The 20,366-nt window shown below is 40.8% G+C and overlaps 1 protein-coding gene across 4 annotated transcripts in view; it reads right to left on the bottom strand.

Moving 5' to 3' along the window:
- Positions 1-20,366, bottom strand: part of CHRM3 (cholinergic receptor muscarinic 3) — a 226,054-nt gene that overhangs the window by 79,774 nt on the left and 125,914 nt on the right. The window contains exons 4-5 of one of the 4 annotated variants that reach the window (XM_060272870.1): positions 11,337-11,449; positions 10,421-10,468 (exon numbers count right to left, since the gene is read on the bottom strand). The exons of 2 other annotated variants lie outside the window; for them this stretch is intronic. The gene's annotated coding sequence lies outside the window, so the exon portion shown is untranslated. Of the gene's footprint in view, positions 1-10,420; positions 10,469-11,292; positions 11,450-20,366 lie in introns of all 4 variants that reach the window. One more of the 4 variants, XM_035108375.2, reaches the window with a different exon arrangement.

The raw sequence follows: 20,366 nt of genomic DNA, 5'->3' as shown, positions 1-20,366 counted from the left end.
CAGTTGCTGAAACCTAATGAAGATTTGAACATTTAGTTCTTGGTAATGCTACAGTCCTTTGACGTGATTATACAAGGCTGGAATTGGCTAAAAAGGTTACCATCCACTTGAAATCAGAGGTATATTGATGTAAACGCATTTAAAAAACACTAACCAGCCCTGGTTTCTATCTTACAAGCATGGACTAATGGACTACTGTACACTAGGGCAGTCCTACCAAAATCCTCTACTGCCAGCAATATGCAAACAGCCAATGATAGATGCCTGTGCAGAGTAAATTAGTTGACTGTGATATGGATATTTAGCAAGGATTCCAAAGGAAAAAAAATTCATTGCCCAATAAAAAGAACAAGGTTTCCCAGTGTTACAGTTACTAAACAAAACATTCACACATTGCCAAATTTTAAAAGAAAGTATGTGAACAAATCATAATAATCATAATATGAGTTTATAGCACTACCAGAATTACTAACTTGAGAGTTCCCTTCAACTGTTATTTCAGAGTCAACCTGACTTCCTTTTCCATCTCTTTTACCCATTTCACTAAATCATTTAAGCACAAATGATGTTATGTAATGCACTGAAGAATGCTGATAATCCAGAAGCCGTCCTTAGGCAGCTTCCGCTGGAGACTATTGCCTACACTTTAACAAAAAGTAACCAGAGGAAAGAAGAAGTATGATTCCTGGGATCCTACTCCATTCTTCCAAACAAACAAACAAACAAAACTGGTCATGCAATCGCCCCCCCCCCCCAAAGGACAATAAAGGCTAACATTCACATAAAAGCATATTTTTAAAGGTTAACTTGATAGTTAGGGACAACAAAGATGTGAGAACAACAAGCCAACTCTGAGGTTACAAAAGTAATATGATACTAAAGAAGGTGTCCCAAACTACAGAAAAATTATGAGTTGAGCTGTGTGGCTTGTATAGTAGCTAGAATGTCCAAATTCTTGCATACGATTATCCTGTTCAAGTAGGTGCATCAGCATAGTTTCTCTGCACCACAATATAGGTCAAGTTCAAGCAAACGTAGATTAAAATCCCTGCTGTGGATGGCTTTGACAAAACAGCTGTCACTCTGACTCTGTAAAACTTCGATTAAAATGATGTACCATTCTGGCCTGGGTGTGGGGTAAGAGGGATTTGTAATGTATTAAAAAGTGATTGAGTTATAAACAAATCAAATTATCTTTTAAAAATCACAGTCCTGCACAACGCTTATGTTATCCAAAATCTGGGCTAGGAATGGCAGAATTCTGTAGCCTAATTGTCCGAGTTAAGCAAATATACAGATAAAACTTATTCAAAACTCTGCTAATCATTGAAAAGTAAGAAACAGTGTCATGTGACCAGTGACCACTGCAGCTTCTCATAATTTGCAAGTTTCCCCCCAAAACATATCCAAACTTTCCCGTAGAACCACAAAATGGACCTGAAATAATTAAGATGTTGAATTCTATGATCAATAAATTCCCTGCTTGTGGAACTTCAAGATGTGGAACCCTGTAGGGCTAAGGTAATATAATATAATATAATATTATCATACCATTATGAGTGGTACCATAGCAAGCATGCATTTCTTTGCTGGGAACAACACTGCAAATAACTCAGAGCTGATGTGTGAGACCCCTGGAGAGCAAAAACAGGACAATGCCTGCACCAAAGAAGCCAGCTAGTTAGCCACAGCATTAGCCTGCTATAACTATAACAGATTCCCTGGAACAGCTTTTGAATTCTACCAACTAAGAACCATATGGTGTGTTGTGATGAGTAATATTCAGTCTGGCTTTGCTTATAGGAGGATGTTCCAAAAAAAGACAATAACTTCACAGGATGAAAATGATACTTTAATCACACCCAATCACACAAGCATGTTGTCTAAATTAAACCGCATTTGCTTTATTGAACTGCATCGCTTCTGTGACATCTCTCCCTAGGATTGCAAATACTGCATTTTGAACAATGTACAAAGTAAGAAAAATATGACTTATTTGCTCCCATCTTGGAAACAGGAGTTGTATACAAAACATAAACATTTAGAAACTAAAATAATAATTTGGGAGGGTGTGCATATTTTGATTTTTAAATAATGAAGTCAGCTCGCACTACAAGCAGGAAGGTATTTTCCCTTGTACTGTACTGTGAATTAAATCTGCACTTGGAAAACAAAAGGTATTTGCTGTCCTTTTAACCCATACTACTCAAATATGCTACATAAAACACATGAGGCTCTCCATGCATGCTTTTAACCTACGTGTACCTAACCCTTAAAAAAAACATTTCCATTTCAATAACAGTGTATGAATTGAACCTGTTCATTCCAAATGGCAAACAACCCATAAACATTTGAGCCAGCTCTTAAACAATAATGCAATGGAACTGTAAAAGCAAACAAACACAAACAGAAAAAACAACAACACAAACTAAATGTTAATGCATGCTGATGGAATAATGGGTTGGAACCTCCTGCTACTCATCTCTGAGTTTCAGACCTTCTAAGCTCATAACAAAAGAAAAGAAAAGAAAAGGAATATCTAACAAAGGCTGCTTCAGGTGTTATTTCCACCACCCTCAGTAGAGAAATACTTGCTAAAAGCAAGCTGTATCCTGTATTATTAACTGTGGCACAAAATGTTAATAGGAAACAAAACATATGCAGAAGTTACATCTTCTGTGTTCTCTGCTAAATTGCATAAAGTAACCACAGGGACTAACTACAACCTGTGGCATTACATTTTTCTACAATGTTATCATTTCAGTTATTCTAAAAAAACAAGGATTTCAAAGCAAAATAGAAAAAAATTCCTTCAGTAGCACCTTAAAGACCAACTAAGTTTTTATTTTGGTATGAGCTTTAGTGTGCATGCACACTTCTTCAGATACAAGGATTTCAAAATTAAACTTCATCCAGGAGAAGTTTTGAAAGGGAAAAAAACAAGTACAAAAACAGCTCTCTATGAATGCATAAAAATATTGTGACACCATCTCTTTTGCTTCTCAAAATGTGGTGCCAGAGGATGATGGATAGAGCTACCTCTATCTTCTCTATGTTACTACGCCAGGCAAACCGAATCAGTTGTCCAATAAGAACACCATTTCAATCAAAGCAGAGTCTCTCTTTATTGGAATGTGAAACCATTTCTGACTAGGAAAAGTGAGTAAGGGAAACCAAAGAGAAAAAAACAGGCAAAGAGAAGATTTTGGGTTAACAACAGTCTGCTGAAATCCCTCTCAGGCTTATTGACTTGTACGGAGGATTATCTACTCCTAATCAAACACTAACTGTCCTAAGGAAAATACAGTGCTCTCTTTCAACAACAATATTAAAAGAAAAATGACACTGTAAAGCTAAATGGAAAGCATGTAGCATACATATTGTGTTTTGTTTTAACACACATTTAATGTTTAAATAGCAGTAATCTAGCAGTTTATTCAAAGAAACCTATGACAGATACTCATACTTTTCTTAATCGTTAATGCGAAGGGCATCACAGTAATAACTTTGCTATGTAACACCCCCATTATTTTAAAGCCTCCTTGTTTAAGTATAACAAAACTAAAAATGCCTACAGACCTCGGTAAATCTTTTGTTTGAAACACAAAAGGCAATAGATTTTTCTCTTACCTTTAATGAGCACATGTTGAAACAATGCTTCCAAAAAATATTTATCAGTATACTGATGCTACTCTAATCCTTCACTTACACAGGTCAGCTGCCATGGTACAGTACTAAAATTGTCAGATGAAATGGTCAGAATTACCCAGGGCTTGATAAAAATCAGCTTACTTCAAGTCTAATCTGGCAACAGTTTGCAAATAGCTCTGCATGAAACAAACTGCAAATATTGGAAGTCAAGAAGTAAAAAGAATTACAGTACTCTGAGCCACAATCCACAAACAGGAAATAGTTATTAATGCTATTACTGTTATTAAAAGGGGAGGACAATTGCAGTGCAGTGCTAGTTTAAAGAACTAGGGAGTGGCAAGACCTCTAACAATCTAGTTTAGCTTGAACAATTTAAACAACTTCATGAGCATTTCAGAATTTGCAATGCCTCCTTCCTTTTAAATTAATATACAATTCTCCGTCAACTCAAAATATTTTTTCCCTATTTATTGCAAATGCACCTGCTACCAGATTACTAATCATACCTTCAATCTGCATTATTCTGGATTTCATACAGATTTCTAATCATGATTTCTGTCTTCTTAAAGATGGAAATAAGATTTTTCTATGATAATATTATTCTCTAATAAGATTTGTAATACTCTTCTGTACTATCTACTGTAACTGATGTGCTACTTTGGGCAAGGATCTGCTGGCATTTCCCCAGAAAATGCACTGCTCATTGAGAACTGGAAAAATGTGCTTCCCCTACCATGGAAATCTCTGCATTAAATGTCCTTTTCAATCAACAATTATCTACAGAGAAATATGCATTCAGATAGTATTTAAAGAAAATTACTTTCAAAATACACATTTCTAAATAGTTCCCCCCCCCCACCCCCAAATATGCATTCTGGATGTACTTTCTCTGGTTTTGAGCTCAGATCTGCATTGGAAGAGTCAGGAAGTAAACAACTACTGGATAACTATGTTTCAACCCACACATTAGCTGAGAAGGAGTAACTCAGGTCAATTTAGCTTGGAATTCACAAAGATCAAAGTCCCCAATACATTCAAGTCAGATTATCAGCAGATAAGAAATATGATATAGCCATAATCTTTAATATAATATTCAGAAGTATCAGTGTATACTGAAAGCTGAGGCTGCTGAAAGACCAGAGACCACCTTGGCTGTGAGTCCTGGAAGATCTGCTTCCTGCCTTTCTGTCCTTTTCCCACTTGGCCTGGGAGGGCAGGGCTAAGACTGACTCCAGCTACAAAAGCTGAGGATGATGGACAGACCCTTGGGCTGGGGTGTGGTGGAAGGTGGTTGCGGGCAGTTGTTGCTGTTTTTTTTTACATCTTTATTTTAGGTCTTGTGATTCATGCGGAACCTGTACAGTGTGTTGGGTATTGTCTCCCAAAGTTCTTAGTATTTTGTTAGTGAACCCAAAATGTGTAGTTGCCAGAATCCTTCAGGAGAAATTCACTGTTCTGGTCCCTAGCTCCAGGGGTGCAGAGGGTGGTAGAGGACAACCTCATTTCCTAGATGCTCAGAAGTTATCAGAAGCACATTGCATCGCTACTACATCCCTAGCTACAATAACAGGAGGAACTCTGGAGCTTGTTGCATTTACTGGGGTTGACTAGGTATAGTGAATGAGATGACCATTTACAAACTCTTACAAGCCATCATGCAAAGTCAGTGTAGGACAATTGATAACATCCACATCTGGATGTGCAGGTGTCATCTATCTACACAACTTTACTTTTAAATTGAAGCATATTCTATTCTGTCCCAGCTCATCACGTGGAACTACAGTCATACCTCGGTTCAAGTACGCTTCGGTTTGAGTACTTTCAGGTTGAGTACTCCGCAGACCCATCTGGAACGGATTAATCCACTTTCCATTGCTTTCAATGGGAAAGCTCGCTTCAGATTAAGTACAGACTTCCGGAACCAATTGTGTACTTAAACCGAGGTACCACTGTATGTATGATTAGAATTGGATTGGGGCAAAATATTGTGGTGCGGTGATGCATACAGGCAAAAGCGAAAAGCAAATACCCTGACAGCAAGACCACCAGCATCAGCAAGGTTGCCCTAGCAAACAGTATATACAGTGGTGGTAACGGGGTTGTGACCAAACTCACTAATACAGAGTACCATCATATTTTTATTTGTTATTTTTTTGCTGCCGCCCATGACAGCCATTTTGTACTGGCATCCATAGCACTTTCATCAAGATATGGGTTTCGGCGCCCATTAAAAACAAGAACTAAAAAGAGAATTGGGTATACACTTTCCCTCCAGCTAGTCATAGCAGGGGTGCCAAGTATTGGGGGGTGGCCCCCACAAAGTTCTAATCCAGAGGGCCGCCCCCAACTTCTGCAGCGGCCACACATGCGTACTGCCAGGTGTGCACATGTAACGCCAGCACACTGTGGATCATGCACGCACAATGCACTGATGTCACACGACCCTGGGTCCCCTCTATCATGGGAGCAAGGCGGTGCACGTGACTCAAAGTGAGGGCAAAGAGACAGTTTAATTTGCCTTTAGCGATATCATCACATAACCAAATCTGATTAGTAGGACATCACCACATTCATTACACGCTGTCTTGTTTGACTAGGATTACACAGTAAAGAAATCCTTTCTTTAAATGGTGCCAAAGCTGAGCAATCTTTTGTGGCAAAAGGATGTACTAAAATAGTTTTCTGTGCAGAAGCGTTCATGTGTCAAAATGATAACTTTCTCAACAAGCAAATACATTGGGCAACAAATTGGACAATAAATCAGTTATTTCTACTAATTCACTGTCCAGGAGAAAAGAAAAGAAAAGAAGTTGAAACAACTAGCTAGAAACCTAAATTATCATCTATGGTTGCCATCTCTTTCCTTCCATACTCACGTCTCCACCTCGATAAATATAGAAATTATTATTACTACTATTTTTATTCAAATCAAGTTATTATTTTTGTAAACAGCTACTAGCATGTTACTTCCTAAGGAAAAGAACGACAGACATAAAAGAAAAATGCGACTATGGTTCATGCCAAGAAATCCAGAGAAAATATACTCTTGAATGTATGTAGGCATGTTAAAACATTAATCTTAATTTTAAATAAAGGTGGTAATGAAATGTTGATTTCGCATTGAGAGGTTTATTGAATGAAAAATTAAGATAATTCTTTTTCCCACAGACTTCATACATGCAAGCCAAGCTTTCAGGGTGAACCAAGTGACTGGAGGATTAAAAACATTCCAAAAAACGTAAGAATGATTTGGGTAAAAATTAAAAAGCCATGTGCTGGCACTATTGTTTTGATTTGGATCATTAAACCTTAGATATGAAAAGCCAATTTAGGCAGCAAAGAGGTGCCTAATTAACTCGTAAATCTCAGAGCCTTAAAAAGAGAGAACACATTTTGCAAGACAACCAGTGAGGTTATTTCTACTCTTAAACCAACTGAACAACAAATTTCCAGTTTTGAACAACTCCTTAAGAGAGCTTGAGATCCAAAGAAAGTGGTTGACAGATTCAACCCGTCTCCACAAAGCCATGTCTGAAAGGCCATAATGGAGTCAGTTACTGGCCATCTTAATAGATACTGATTCAGTGCTGTGTCACCTCCATCTGATTTTAAGTGCTGAAAGTACAGGAACAGAAGACTGCTGGAGAGGAAGTGGGGAAATGGGAATCTAAACTCTCCCCTCTAAACACCTATACTACCTTTAACATCAAGTTGCTCCAAGGGCATAATGTACTGCAAGACAACATGAAATAGGCTCTTGTGCTTATGCTGCAATGTAGGCAGGTTGTTCAAACAGAACATTCAAGGATTTAGGCAAAAAAGTGAAGTATTTTAACCCATACTTTCCATTTTGTGATGTTCACCATGACATGCACTGTTTGCAACTGTGTGTTGTGCGGCTAACAACCAGGCCACTATATTCACGAGCGAAGTGCACCTGTCATCTGAGCCTATCCTCTGGCCTGTAAGGAATGAATACATTGTTTTGGCTACAGGGAGGTCCTTCCATGAGCAAAAGGTTCATCTAAGGCAGTGATGGCCAACTTGGCCCCGCAGCTGTTTTGGGACTACAATTCCCATCATCCCTGACCACTGGTCCTGTTAGCTAGGGATGATGGGAGTTGTAGTCCCAAAACAGCTGGAGGGACGAGTTTGACCATCACTGATCTAAGGCAAGAGGGCACCTCCAACTAGGTGCTGGGCATGTGAGTTGTAGAATTCTGTCACTCAACATTCAAATTCCTCCTTTGGAAGTTTTGATGGATTGCAGGAGTTGCACTGTTTTGGGTTCTTGAAATATTTCTGCTCTGCCTTTTATGGCATTGCTATTTGTACTTTGTAAATTTATATATATATTTTCATGGGAAAAGGCATAAAATCACCAATTTTCTTCAACCAAGTCCTATTTTCTGAAATAAATATGAGGAAAAAAGGTAGGGCATATCACAGGAACAAAAGTAATATCAGGTTCCTAAAAAGCAAATAGGAGAGCCCCCCCCCCCACTGTTCACCTGGGAATCAGTAATCTTATAAATCCATTAATAACTCGGAACTGGGTTGCAGTTATTAAATCCAAGCTTGGGGGAAAAAACCTTTTCTTCACAATAGTGGGTTATAAAAGAAACAATAGAAAATTCCATAAGCGATTTTGTTTGACAGCGTGCTTTTCAGTTGAAATAGGTGCCCCAAAGCAATTCCTAAGAGTGAACTGCATACTGATGGTAGTTTATCAATACTTCAGCAAAGTGCTTCAAACTATGATGTCTCCCTTAGAGCCTGGGCATTTTAATGATTGTAAAATAGGCACAGCTCATGGTACAATTATTTACATCACATGGAAATAAAACAGTCCTTCGCCAAGCACCTGTTGCAAGGCTTTTTGGGTCTGGGAAGAGTGGATGCATTCCAATAGGAAGGTCACACCCAGGAAAAGGATTGGTCAGTTTGAAAAAGGCAGGCGGCTTGGATATTTAATCCAGCCCTGCCTTGATTATACATTATTGCTTCAACGGGTCTCACACTCCTCCATCCACCCTGATGCCATAGCATGTGGTTGCCTAGTGGGGCCAGGAGGAAAAAAATGGTGCCTCCTTTGATTGACCTGATAGTTCAATGGGTGTGTTACATAGCAAAGTTATTACTTTTGGACCAGGGCAATATATGCTGCCTTCTCCACCAACACAATTTGCAGGTGGAACTGGCTGGTTGCACCCCCACCTCTCCCCCTGCATTTCAACATGTATAAAGACAGTCAGGGCTCACGGACTCAAACAGAAAACAGCAGAGTGCCAGCAGTATTTGGTGGAGCAGAGGCAGGCTCTTCGCTGGGGTTCTTTCTCATATCTCCAGCTGGGGGGCAGTGGGTAGAAGCATGGCCAGAAGGATGACTTGCTCAGACTGAGGCCAGGCTCTGAAGGAGTGATGCAGTACAGGAGCAAGGATACACTTGGACGCAGGGTTTCGTTGTTTCTGCTCTGCACTATATTTCCACAGACAAGCATAGCGGCAACTAAGATTCTTTTTAAAAGTCTCATACAAACAGCTACAGCTTTAATGTGTTTTCTGTTGTTGTTACAAACACTTCAAACATCTGTTTGAGCCAAGGCAGACAGCATTACTGTATAAATTCCCCGTTGCATTATTCCCTCTCTAAATGAAGTTAGAATTACAACTGATGGTTTGTCTGATATGTAAAACTGAAAATATTAAAGAAGTTAAGATTTTAAAGTCTGTGTTTAAAATATTCATGCTTCTGTATGTAAATTCTATTTCTCCCTTGCAAGAAACTTTTTTCTCACCTCCCCCTTTTCAGATAGAGGAAGAATAAATTGCTTAGGAAAAAAAAATCTTGAGTGATATATTATCTGAAGTCAATCTTTTCTCCATTAAGTTTATGGTTTAGCCTACTTACTGGATTCTCCCCACCCCACCCCCCGGAAGGGAAATGTTGAAGCCTGACAAGATTCAATTTATTTTATACAAATAAAAAATGAAAATAATTAAACTACCCTCCTTTTCTAAACTTTTCTAATCCGTCCAAAAATGCATGATTAAGTATTACACAAGTGCGCACCCAGATTTAAAGATTTATCAGAATGGTTAATGGAGAAGGCAGTTCAGAGAATGTCTCTTGAGAATGGAGGAGACATCTATGGGTATTTTGAGCTTTGAAGATGTGGGGGAGTTTTGGCTGAAAGGCTTACTCTCAGGGATGTGTTCACATTTTTATATAAGATATCCAAGAAGTAAAACAAGATTCTAGCATGCAGAGTTAGAAAACAAAGTCTGTGGCACAAATAAGAAAGGTTTAAAGCTTTCAAAAAGGACAGATAATTCAATCAATATCTGAGGGTTTAACAGCTTTGCTGATAGTTGTCACACAATAACCCTATCAAAGACAGATATGAAGTAACCTCAGAGAGTTCTCTCTGCAAAACATAATTTGAACTATGAAGTTATTGCTTCACTTTCTTCCTTTACTAGTGAAATATTTTCATACTTTAAATCTTGTAATAAGTGAATCAAATTAACTTTCATGGGAAAGTATGATAACTTTGCATTTTATGCCAAGTTTGTCCTCTCTCTACCTTCTGGAGTTTAAAAAGATCTCTTGTGTTACAATAATTGGTCAAGTTGTGACACACACATAGAATAACTCCTTTAAGACTTTTGTGAATCTCTCAAGCACGTAACAAAAATAATGATGAGGCAAGATGCTAGTCCCATCAAGATCAAGCTTCATATATCAATATATGGATTTTGTTTTTACCTTTCTCCAGCTTCTGAACTTTCTTCCGAAAAGAACATCCCGAAAATCCTGGCAGATATAATAAGATTGCTTAGTCTCTGATCTCAGAGAGTCAGACTCTGATTTGCCATGAATTTAGTGGGAGACAGTCACCATTTCACCTTAAGGCTTCACAAATGGGCTGTGAAATTGACTTACAGGGGATGAAAAGCAGGTGCAATAACAATATTGAGCCCTTCTGGAGTTATGGGAGTAAAAGATCAGCATTGAAGTTCGACACATAGTACCAAGCTATGCTCTTAAAGAAAAACTACAATTGCAACAAAATTTGAATCACTGTAGCTCATTCAAATGTAATTTAACTACAGTGGAACCTCGGTTTATGAACACCTCGGTTTATGAATTTTCGGTTTATGAACGCCGCGGACCCATCTGGAACGGATTAATTCATTTTCCATTACTTTCAATGGGAAAGTTTGCTTCAGTTTATGAACGCTTCAGTTTATGAACAGACTTCCAGAACCAATTACACCCATGCTTCAGTTTATGAACGCTTCAGTTTAAGTACTCCGCGGACCCATCTGGAACGGATTAATCCACTTTCCATTACTTTCAATGGGAAAGTTCGCTTCAGTTTATGAACGCTTCAGTTTAAGTACCCCGTGGACCATCTAGAATGGATTAATCCACTTTCCATTACTTTCAATGGGAAAGTTCGCTTCAGTTTATGAACGCTTCAGTTTATGAACAGACTTCCGGAACCAATTGTGTTCATAAACCGAGGTACCACTGTATTGGCACCTAGTGAGAAACGGATACATATCAAGTGATTCCCCAAAAGTATGCCCATAAGCAGGGCTATTTTTCTAGAAAAAAGAGGTGCTGGAACTCACCATGAACACTTCCCCTTTTCTCTTATAATGGCAATGGTGCCCACCTGAGAGGTGCCGGAACCGAGTTCCGGTGAGTTCCGGATGAGATAAAAGTCCATAAGAATGTTTCCTTAGGCATTCAGTCAGTCAGTCAAGCAGGCCTTGTTCTGTGACAGTTCTAGAAATTAAATGTTCAGTGTTGAACTCAGAAAAACACTTTTGGGATATACTTATAAAGGCAATTGAAACTCAGCTGCCCAATATCAATCCCTGATTTTCTTATCCACTCATTAGGAAAGTATTACTAATTTTCCTCTAACAGAAATCCATTTGGCACCAAGCAGAAATAGAAATGGTCAGAGAAGCTTCCCTGCCCCTAAGTGTAAAAAGAAACAAAGTAAGAAAGTACAAAGATCTCTGTCTTATGAAAGAGATAAAGGATATATGACACCTTGGCACTGAGACTAATAAGGAGAACACCCAAAAGACACTCTCCATGGAAGAGTTACTGTATTATGAAACAGAAAGGAGGAGTAGAGTATAAAAGGGCAAAATGCTAGATGAACCTTCTTTTATGGACAGGTTATTACTCTATCTATCTAAAAGTGGGTCTGCAACAAAACATTGCAGTGTAGAATCTTCTGTTCAGGATTCTAGCCAGACTTCTCGCGTTCCAGGATAAAAATTCTATTTCCTCTCTCCACCTTGCAGAATCACACTTCCATGCAATTCTTCAAGGGAAACCTGTGGCCTTTGGCTCCTGATCTCACAACCCCAGATTTCCTCGTTTCCCTTATCTAACCAAATCCCGCTTGCCTGCAATGCACAGGCTGCACTCTGGTTCCAGTTGCCGTCAGGGGTGTGTGATGATGCCTGCAGCCTAGTGTGGGGTAGACCATAGAAATGAACACAAGAGATTGGCATTGGGTATACTTTATTGATTGCAGGTGTGAGAAGGTTTGGCCAAGGCATTGGGCATGTATCAAGCTGCCTGAATGCTGGCTGATCGGAACCCAGTGGGGTTGACCCTGTGCTGGGAAGTCACCCCTGACACGGACCTGATGCCACGGCCACCATTTCTGCAAGGGGGTTTGGCCCATCAGCCCCTGTGTGAGCTCCTGGACAGAGTGACCACTCCTGGACCCCTTTTAACAAGCACCTGCTCAACTAAAGATCCAGCCCAATGCCTTATCTGCCATGTGAGCTGGCTCCTGCAGGGGTTTTCCAATGACTTGTTCCTTATTCAGTTCCATATGTCCAGTCACTTCTACCCAACACCACCCAGAGTATACACAAGTCATTGTGATTACATTTCTTTGCTCAACCCTTTCCCATTGTTTCCATTGTTCCCGATGGTGTGGTTTTTACTAACATTGTAGCACTGTGAACAGACTACCTTAGAAAGGGAGGGAGCAGGATGAGAGTGAGGTTGGATTATGCATACTGATTCGTACCAATTAGTCCAACTTTTGGCTGCATGCTTCTAGTAGCTGTCACATTTTAAATAGCTGGACTTGCCCCATCACATTTGGCAATAAGCCCGATATCACATTCAGAGCAGAACTGAGACTTCACCTAACTGAAATCAAAGTGCAACTGCATTTTCACATCTCCGCTATTTTCTGGCTTCTGCTTCCACCCACACCACCCTTCCTCCTAGCAGCATCTTTTTTGGCTTATGTTTAGCAGTAAAGCATCATGTGTGCTGACAATACATAACCATCATGGAAAATATGTATTTAAATATAAATACACCACTTTTCACAAATATTTTCCCAGGTCAGCTGGCAAATATCAATAAACTACAATCCCGAAAAAATATATATAATTAAAACTGCATAATAAATATAAGTACAACAAATAACATAATGCCAATTTCAGAAGAAGTTGCTCTTCCTGGATTTTGCTCTGCATGCCAGCTTAAACCAATTGAAGCTCCACTGCAATAGAAAGTTTCCCTGAGCTTTAATTTCAGGATGTCACCTAGACCTTTATTTGAAGAAGCTTGCAGATCGTTGCAGTTGATTGCTTTTCATTCCATCAAGAAAATGGACAGATGGAATGCAGACTTGTGAAAATGTGATTTATGGGAATCAATCCATTTGAAGAGGGAGAAAATTAATTACTGTATTATTTCTGTGCTTCTGAGACTCCTCATAAAATAAATTATCCAGGCATCAAGACAGAAAAATAAAACATAACAGCAAGATGATGGTATAAATGAAAATCCACAATAATCTTTTTTAAAAAAATTCAACAAGCGTACAAAATCATACAAAAGACCAGAACAATAAAATATGATAAAGAGCACAAGAAGTGAAATGATTATCTAAGACAGGCACTTAAAGCCACCAGACATATCCTATTTACTAAAAGCAAGATGTCAAAAGACCTGAGAAAACGGGGGGGGGGGACTTAGACTGGTGCCAAAAGGGTGGTGTCCCAGGCAAGCTCCCCTGGAGAGCACATTCCACAGCTGGGATCCTTTACACACAAAAAAACACTTTCTCTTGTGGCCACCCTCTGAATTTGAGCTTGAGGCGGCACACCAATAAGGGTGCCTGTAGATAATCCTGAAGTATGGAGATAGATGCATACAAAAAGGAGCATTAGGTATTGAGTTCTCAAGCCATGGAGGGCTTTATACGTTGAAAGTAGAAGGGATCTTATTTATCCCCCCAAAAATGTTATCTGTTTAACCTATCTGCAACAAGGAAGTGGTGGTGCTCACTTCCAAGGATCAGGGTGAGTAAATGTGGTGTTGCCTTCAAATCACTACCACTTGCCACAGACTCAGATCCACCAACAGATGGGTGTGCTCACTCCAGAGGGCAATTTGTTCATCCTGCAGTGACACGCATGTGCACATCTGTGCCTACCCTGTTCACCTTTTCAAAGGAAAACAGGTAAGTTGATGTTGCATCACTGCAGTCAAGCAAGATTAGATGAGAACACAGAGTCAATGAACGCGTGCCAAAAGCAGCCACCCACCACTGCCAGGTTTTCTCACTTCCTTATCAGGAAGTAATTCTCAAGATTCAGCATTAGATAAGCTCCACCCTAGATAAACTATATCACCCAAGCTGGCATGATAGGAGGCAAACAGCCAGGGCTTTCTTCAGCTGGAGCTCGCCAGAACTCAGTTCTGGCACCTCTCAGGTGGGCACCATTGCCATTATAACAGAACAATGGAGGCATTCATGGTGAGTTCCAGCACCTCTTTTTATAGAAAAACAACACAGCAAATAGCCATCTTCCTATAAAGGGAATCCATGATGTGCTACTTGGCAGGTGCCAGCATTCAGAAGGTGGCACCTACCAGGCCTTGGTTGCACAAAACCATGCAGCGACCTCCCAAGTTGACCAATAATAGCAGGTGGTTAGTTAAGTGCTCACTACACAACATGCTTCCAGCTGCTGGCTATGCACTCCTCTACTTACCTACCCACACTAAATGCAACTAGAGGAGCGCAAATGAAAGACACATGATGGAAATTGTGGGACCTCAGATTAAGGAGTTCTATGAGGCAGTGAGGAGCTTGAATATTTGGATGAATTCCAAATATTGTGAAGAAGTAGCCAGCCAAAGCTTTGGCTGCAGGAGGCTAGTTATTCTAAATGAATTGCTTGTTAACCAACAAAGGATTATGATGTGAAAATTGTAAACATTTGATAATCCAAAGATTTAACATTCAAAACATTCTAATTTAATTCAACACACTTCAGTTTAATTCAACAAAAAGCTGGAAGTTGTATACACATGTTTGATGATGTTGAAACTGAAAGCTGTACAATCATTTTTGTCTCAAGTGTTTTAAGTACTGATTAGGTATAAACTAGTAACACATCAGGAATAGTTTGCATTCTTCAGGAAATACCTTGCTAGCAATCCTTCAGCTCCTGGAAAATGCATTTGTAAGAGTATGGTCAGTAGATGAAACATTCTTTAAAGCAATAACTAGAGGTTTAAAAATAAGAATTCATAGCTTTAAGAAGTAAATCGGCAGGTCTTTGGTACCAGACTTTGTGGAAGCACAGACTTAATAGCTGAGAATACCAATGCATGTTTTCATCATGATGAGGTAAACTAAACTCACTGTGGCTTAGTATTGCAGATTCTCATATATAGTCAGAAATGAAATTTTTAACAAGTTGAGGTCATGTCCAATACATATGTATTTTATTAGATTTTATTTGCAATGAAAGGGTTTCTACCCCCCACTCTTGTTTATGACAAATTGTTTCAGGCACAAGCCTCACCTGTAAACTTTACAATTTTCAGCTTTACATTATTTTACATTTTTAAAAGATCTGTTCCCTTCTCTTATTGGCTAACTTTCACTTCTTTACTATGGCTCTTTGGTTACTTTTTGGGAATTTCTCAGTGAAAATATTAAAGATGAACAATCTTCCATGAAATGCAGATTGTCCATAAAAGATCTTCCACTGGAATGTAGGGTGTGTTCAAATTGTTGAATTTACTGTAGTTTATTGTTATGTAAAGTGTAAATGTAGTTAATATGTTGCTCCAGGTACCTCAGTTTGCTCAGGGGGAAAAGATGCCTCCAGATTAGTAACATTTTGCCCACTTCCATAGTATGCTAACATATCTATGAATGATTCCAAGCAATACTCCCTCATCGCTATCCCAAAGTTCCTTTTTTATGTACAATGTATGACACCATTGTAATATGGATCCACAGGAAGGAGTCCTAAAGAAATTCAAACAGGACCAATTACTTCAACATTACCATTAAACTGGCCCACTGCCCAAGTCATATAAGTTCTTTTTCATTATGACGGCTATATGACACCTGACTGCTATTCTTATCTACCACAAGAACACACAACATGACCTGCTGCTTCCCGAGAACTCCCCAAATAAAACATGTGTTCCCATTCTTCAAAACAAGGCACAAATGAAAGATTTAAACAAGTATTCGGGACCCAGTAAGAGCGCTGCTGGATCAGAAGAAAGAAGCATCTGGTCCAACATCCTGTTCTCACAGTGGCAAACCAACTGCCAGCAAACAGAATCTGAGCACAGCAGCACTCTCTCCCATACCCTTTAACATTTCTCTGATGAAAATAGGGACGTCCCATTCCATAATGATAATTTTACTATTTATACCCCTCACATCTTATTGGGGTTGCCCCAGCACCTGGGCAGCTTCCAACATATATAACAATATAACAAAACATTAAACATGTCTAGTCATGTTTCATGGGATCAATTTCAATCTGTTACCTCCGAGGATGTGGACAGGCTGCTTGGACGAGTGAAACCAACCACCTGTCTCCTTGACCCTTGCCCATCCTGGCTAATAAAAGCGAGCCGGGAAGGGCTGGGTGATGGGCTCCGCGGGGTGGTAAATGCTTCCCTCTATGAGGGAGTATTCCCAGACCCGCTGAAAGAGGCGGTCATTAAACTGCTTCTTAAAAAACCATCTTTAGATGCGGTTAATATGGCCAACTATCGCCCAGTCTCAAATCTTCCATTCTTGGGCAAGGTGATTGAGCGAGTGGTGGCTGAACAACTCCAGGCACGCCTGGAAGAAGCGGACAATTTGGATCCCTTCCAGTCGGGATTCAGGCCTCATCATGGGACTGAAACTGCCCTGGTCTCACTGGTTGATGATCTTCGGCGGGCTAGGGACAAAGGTGAGAGCTGTTTCCTAGTCCTGCTGGATCTCTCAGCGGCTTTTGACATCATCAACCATAACATCCTTCTGGACTGTCTAGAGCAGGCATGTCAAACCTGCGGCCCTCCAGATGTTTTGGACCACAATTCCCATCTTCCCCAACCACTGGTCCTGCTAGCTAGGGATCATGGGAGTTGTAGGCCAAAACATCTGGAGGGCCGAAGGTTTGACATGCCTGGTCTAGAGGGTTTGGGAGCTGGGGGCACTGTTATACAGTGGTTCAGCTCCTTCCTCCTGGGCCATGTTCAGAAAGTGGTGGTGGGGGATGAATGTTCAGACCCCTGGCCTCTCACTTGTGGGGTGCCTCAGGGTTCTGTCCTCTCCCCCATGCTTTTTAACATCTACATGCAGCCACTGGGAGAGATCATCAGGGGGTTTGGGCTGGGTGTTCATCAGTATGCGGATGATACCCAGCTCTTCCTCTCTTTCAAATCAGAACCGGTGAAGGCAGTGAAGGTCCTGTGTGAGTGCCTGGAGGCGGTTGGAGGATGGATGGCGGCTAACAGATTGAGGTTGAATCCTGACAAGACAGAAGTACTGTTCGTGGGGGACAGGAGGCGGGCAGGTGTGCAGGACTCCCTGGTCCTGAATGGGGTAACTGTGCCCCTGAAGGACCAGGTGCGCAGCCTGGGAGTCATTCTGTCCATGGAGCTGTCCATGGAGGCACAGGTCAATTCTGTGTCCAGGGCAGCTGTCTATCAGCTCCATCCGGTATGCAGGCTGAGACCCTACCTGCCTGCAGACTGTCTAGCCCAGGCATGTCAAACCTGCGGCCCTCCAGATGTTTTGGCCTACAACTCCCATGATCCCTAGCTAGCAGGACCAGTGGTTGGGGAAGATGGGAATTGTAGTCCAAAACATCTGGAGGGCCGCAGGTTTGACATGCCTGGTCTAGCCAGAGTGGTGCATGCTCTAGTTATCTCCCGCTTGGACTACTGCAATGCGCTCTACGTGGGGCTACCTTTGAAGGTGACTCGGAAACTACAACTAATCCAGAATGCGGCAGCTAGACTGGTGACAGGGAGCGGCCGCCGAGACCACATAACACCGGTCTTGAAAGATCTACATTGGCTCCCAGTATGTTTCCGAGCACAATTCAAAGTGTTGGTGCTGACCTTTAAAGCCCTAAATGGCCTCGGTCCAGTATACCTGAAGGAGCGTCTCCACCTCCATCATTCCGCCCGGACACTGAGGTCCAGCACCAAGGGCCTTCTGGTGGTTCCCTCATTGCGAGAAGCCAAGTTGCAGGGAACTAGGCAGAGGGCCTTCTCGGTGGTGGCGCCTGCCCTGTGGAACGCCCTCCCAACAGATGTCAAAGAGGAAAACAACTACCAGACTTTTAGAAGACATCTGAAGGCAGCCCTGTTCAGGGAGGCTTTTAATGTTTAATAGATTACTGTGTTTTATTTTCTGTTGGAAGCCGCCCAGAGTGGCTGAGGAAACCCAGCCAGATGGGCGGGGTATAAATAATAATAATAATAATAATAATAATAATAATAATAATAATATATTATTATTATTATTATTATTATTATTATTATTATAATACATTTAATACAGGGGTGTCTTCAGATGGCTCAGGGTTCGGATAACTCCATACCCTCCAACATTTCTCCAATGAAAATAGGGACATCCTAAGGAAAAGCAGGAGATTCCAGGGATCAAATCAGAAACCAGGGTTCCTTCTTTAAATCAGGGATGCCCCTGGAAAAAAGCGACACTTAGAGGGTCTGATCGCCACCTGTGATCCCCAGCAACTGTTATTCAGAAGCATACTGGCTATGAGTCTTGAGGGAGTGTATAGCCATTGTGACTAGCAGCATCCTTCTCAAACCTGGTATAGCCACGCAAAACAGAGTGGCGAGGCCTGTCCTATGGAACATCTGTTACTATCTCTTGTGATTTTGTACTGTCATAGACAGGCACCATTTAACTGAATGCAAGATTAGAGTGCTCCCTGGAAGGACAGATCGTGAAGCTGAGGCTCCAATACTGTGGCCACCTCATGAGAAGAGAAGAATCCTTGGAAAAGACCCTGATGTTGGGAAAGATTGAGGGCACTAGGAGAAGGGGACGACAGAGGACGAGATGGTTGGACAGTGTTCTCGAAGCTACGAACATGAGTTTGACCAAACTGCGGGAGGCAGTGCGAGACAGGAGTGCCTGGCGTGCTATGGTCCATGGGGTCCCGAAGAGTCGGACACGACTAAACGACTAAACAACAACAACAAGATTAGTATTTAACAATGTGCTGGTAAGTGACTTTTCCAAGTTAGGAGGTTGCCAAGATAGGCCATCTTTCTAAAGCCTGCTAGAAAGGATCATAGTCTGAGGATTGGCTGCAGTCCTTTCATCCATGTAGGAGGGGTTTTTTTTTAGCAGGCACCTGCTATTTTATTGTCATTCTGTAAAATAAACCCAAAGTAATCCACATCTTGGATAAACTAGGGACCCCCCCCCCATTTCATAGAAGGAATGGCCATGACTTAGATACCCATCGCTGTGCTTTCCATCATCTAAAGACACAGAAACCCTTCAATATGTTCCTTTTAAAATACCCACGAACCATGACCAGTTAACACCCATAATTCTACTATCAACATCTGATAACATGCAAAAAAAATAAAAAGGTCGATCTGCTGGAGTAGTTTTTTTCCAAATTATGTTAACTTTTGCTTTCTAATCTTTTGTGGAAAGTTTGTGTGGTATAGTAAAGATAAAAGTAAAGGGACCCCTGACCATTAGGTCCAGTCATGACCGACTCTGGGGTTGTGGCGCTCATCTCTTGTTATTGGCCAAAGGAGCCAGCATACAGCTTCCAGGTCATGTGGCCAGCATGACAAAGCCGCTTCTGGCGAACCAGAGCAACACACGGAAACACCATTTACCTGTAGTGGTACCTATTTATCTACTTGCACTTTGACATTCTTTTGAACTTCTAGGTTGGCAGGAGCAGGGACCGAGCAACAGGCGCTCACCCCATCGTGGGGATTCGAACCGCCGACATTCTGATCGGCAAGCCCTAGGCTCTGTGGTTTAACCCACAGCGCCACCCGCGTCCTTGTGTGGTATAGTGTAACAGTATTATTCTACCTTACATCTGCATCCAATGAAGCAATAGCAATGCTATAGCTTGTATTACTCCTTTCCTTATTCCCCCTACCTTTTAGGAAAAAATAGCCCCAAGTATATTGGTAGTTTTGCTAATAATGTGATGGAGAAACAAGATAAATGAAACTAACAGGGGAAAATGTTACTTTTACATGTCACGACTTGAATCATTTATTTTCTTCCTTTGGTGTCAGTTCTAAAAAAATAAAAAATAAAAAATCCTTTGCTGTCTGTATTAAAATGCTGCATCTGATGAGGGTCAAAACACAGGTCATAAGCATT

This window comes from Zootoca vivipara, chromosome 3, assembly GCF_963506605.1.
Source record: "Zootoca vivipara chromosome 3, rZooViv1.1, whole genome shotgun sequence".
NCBI lineage: Eukaryota > Metazoa > Chordata > Lepidosauria > Squamata > Lacertidae > Zootoca > Zootoca vivipara.
The sequence above is the reverse complement of the archived record's forward strand: the minus strand, read 5'-3'. Positions and strand labels throughout refer to the sequence as shown.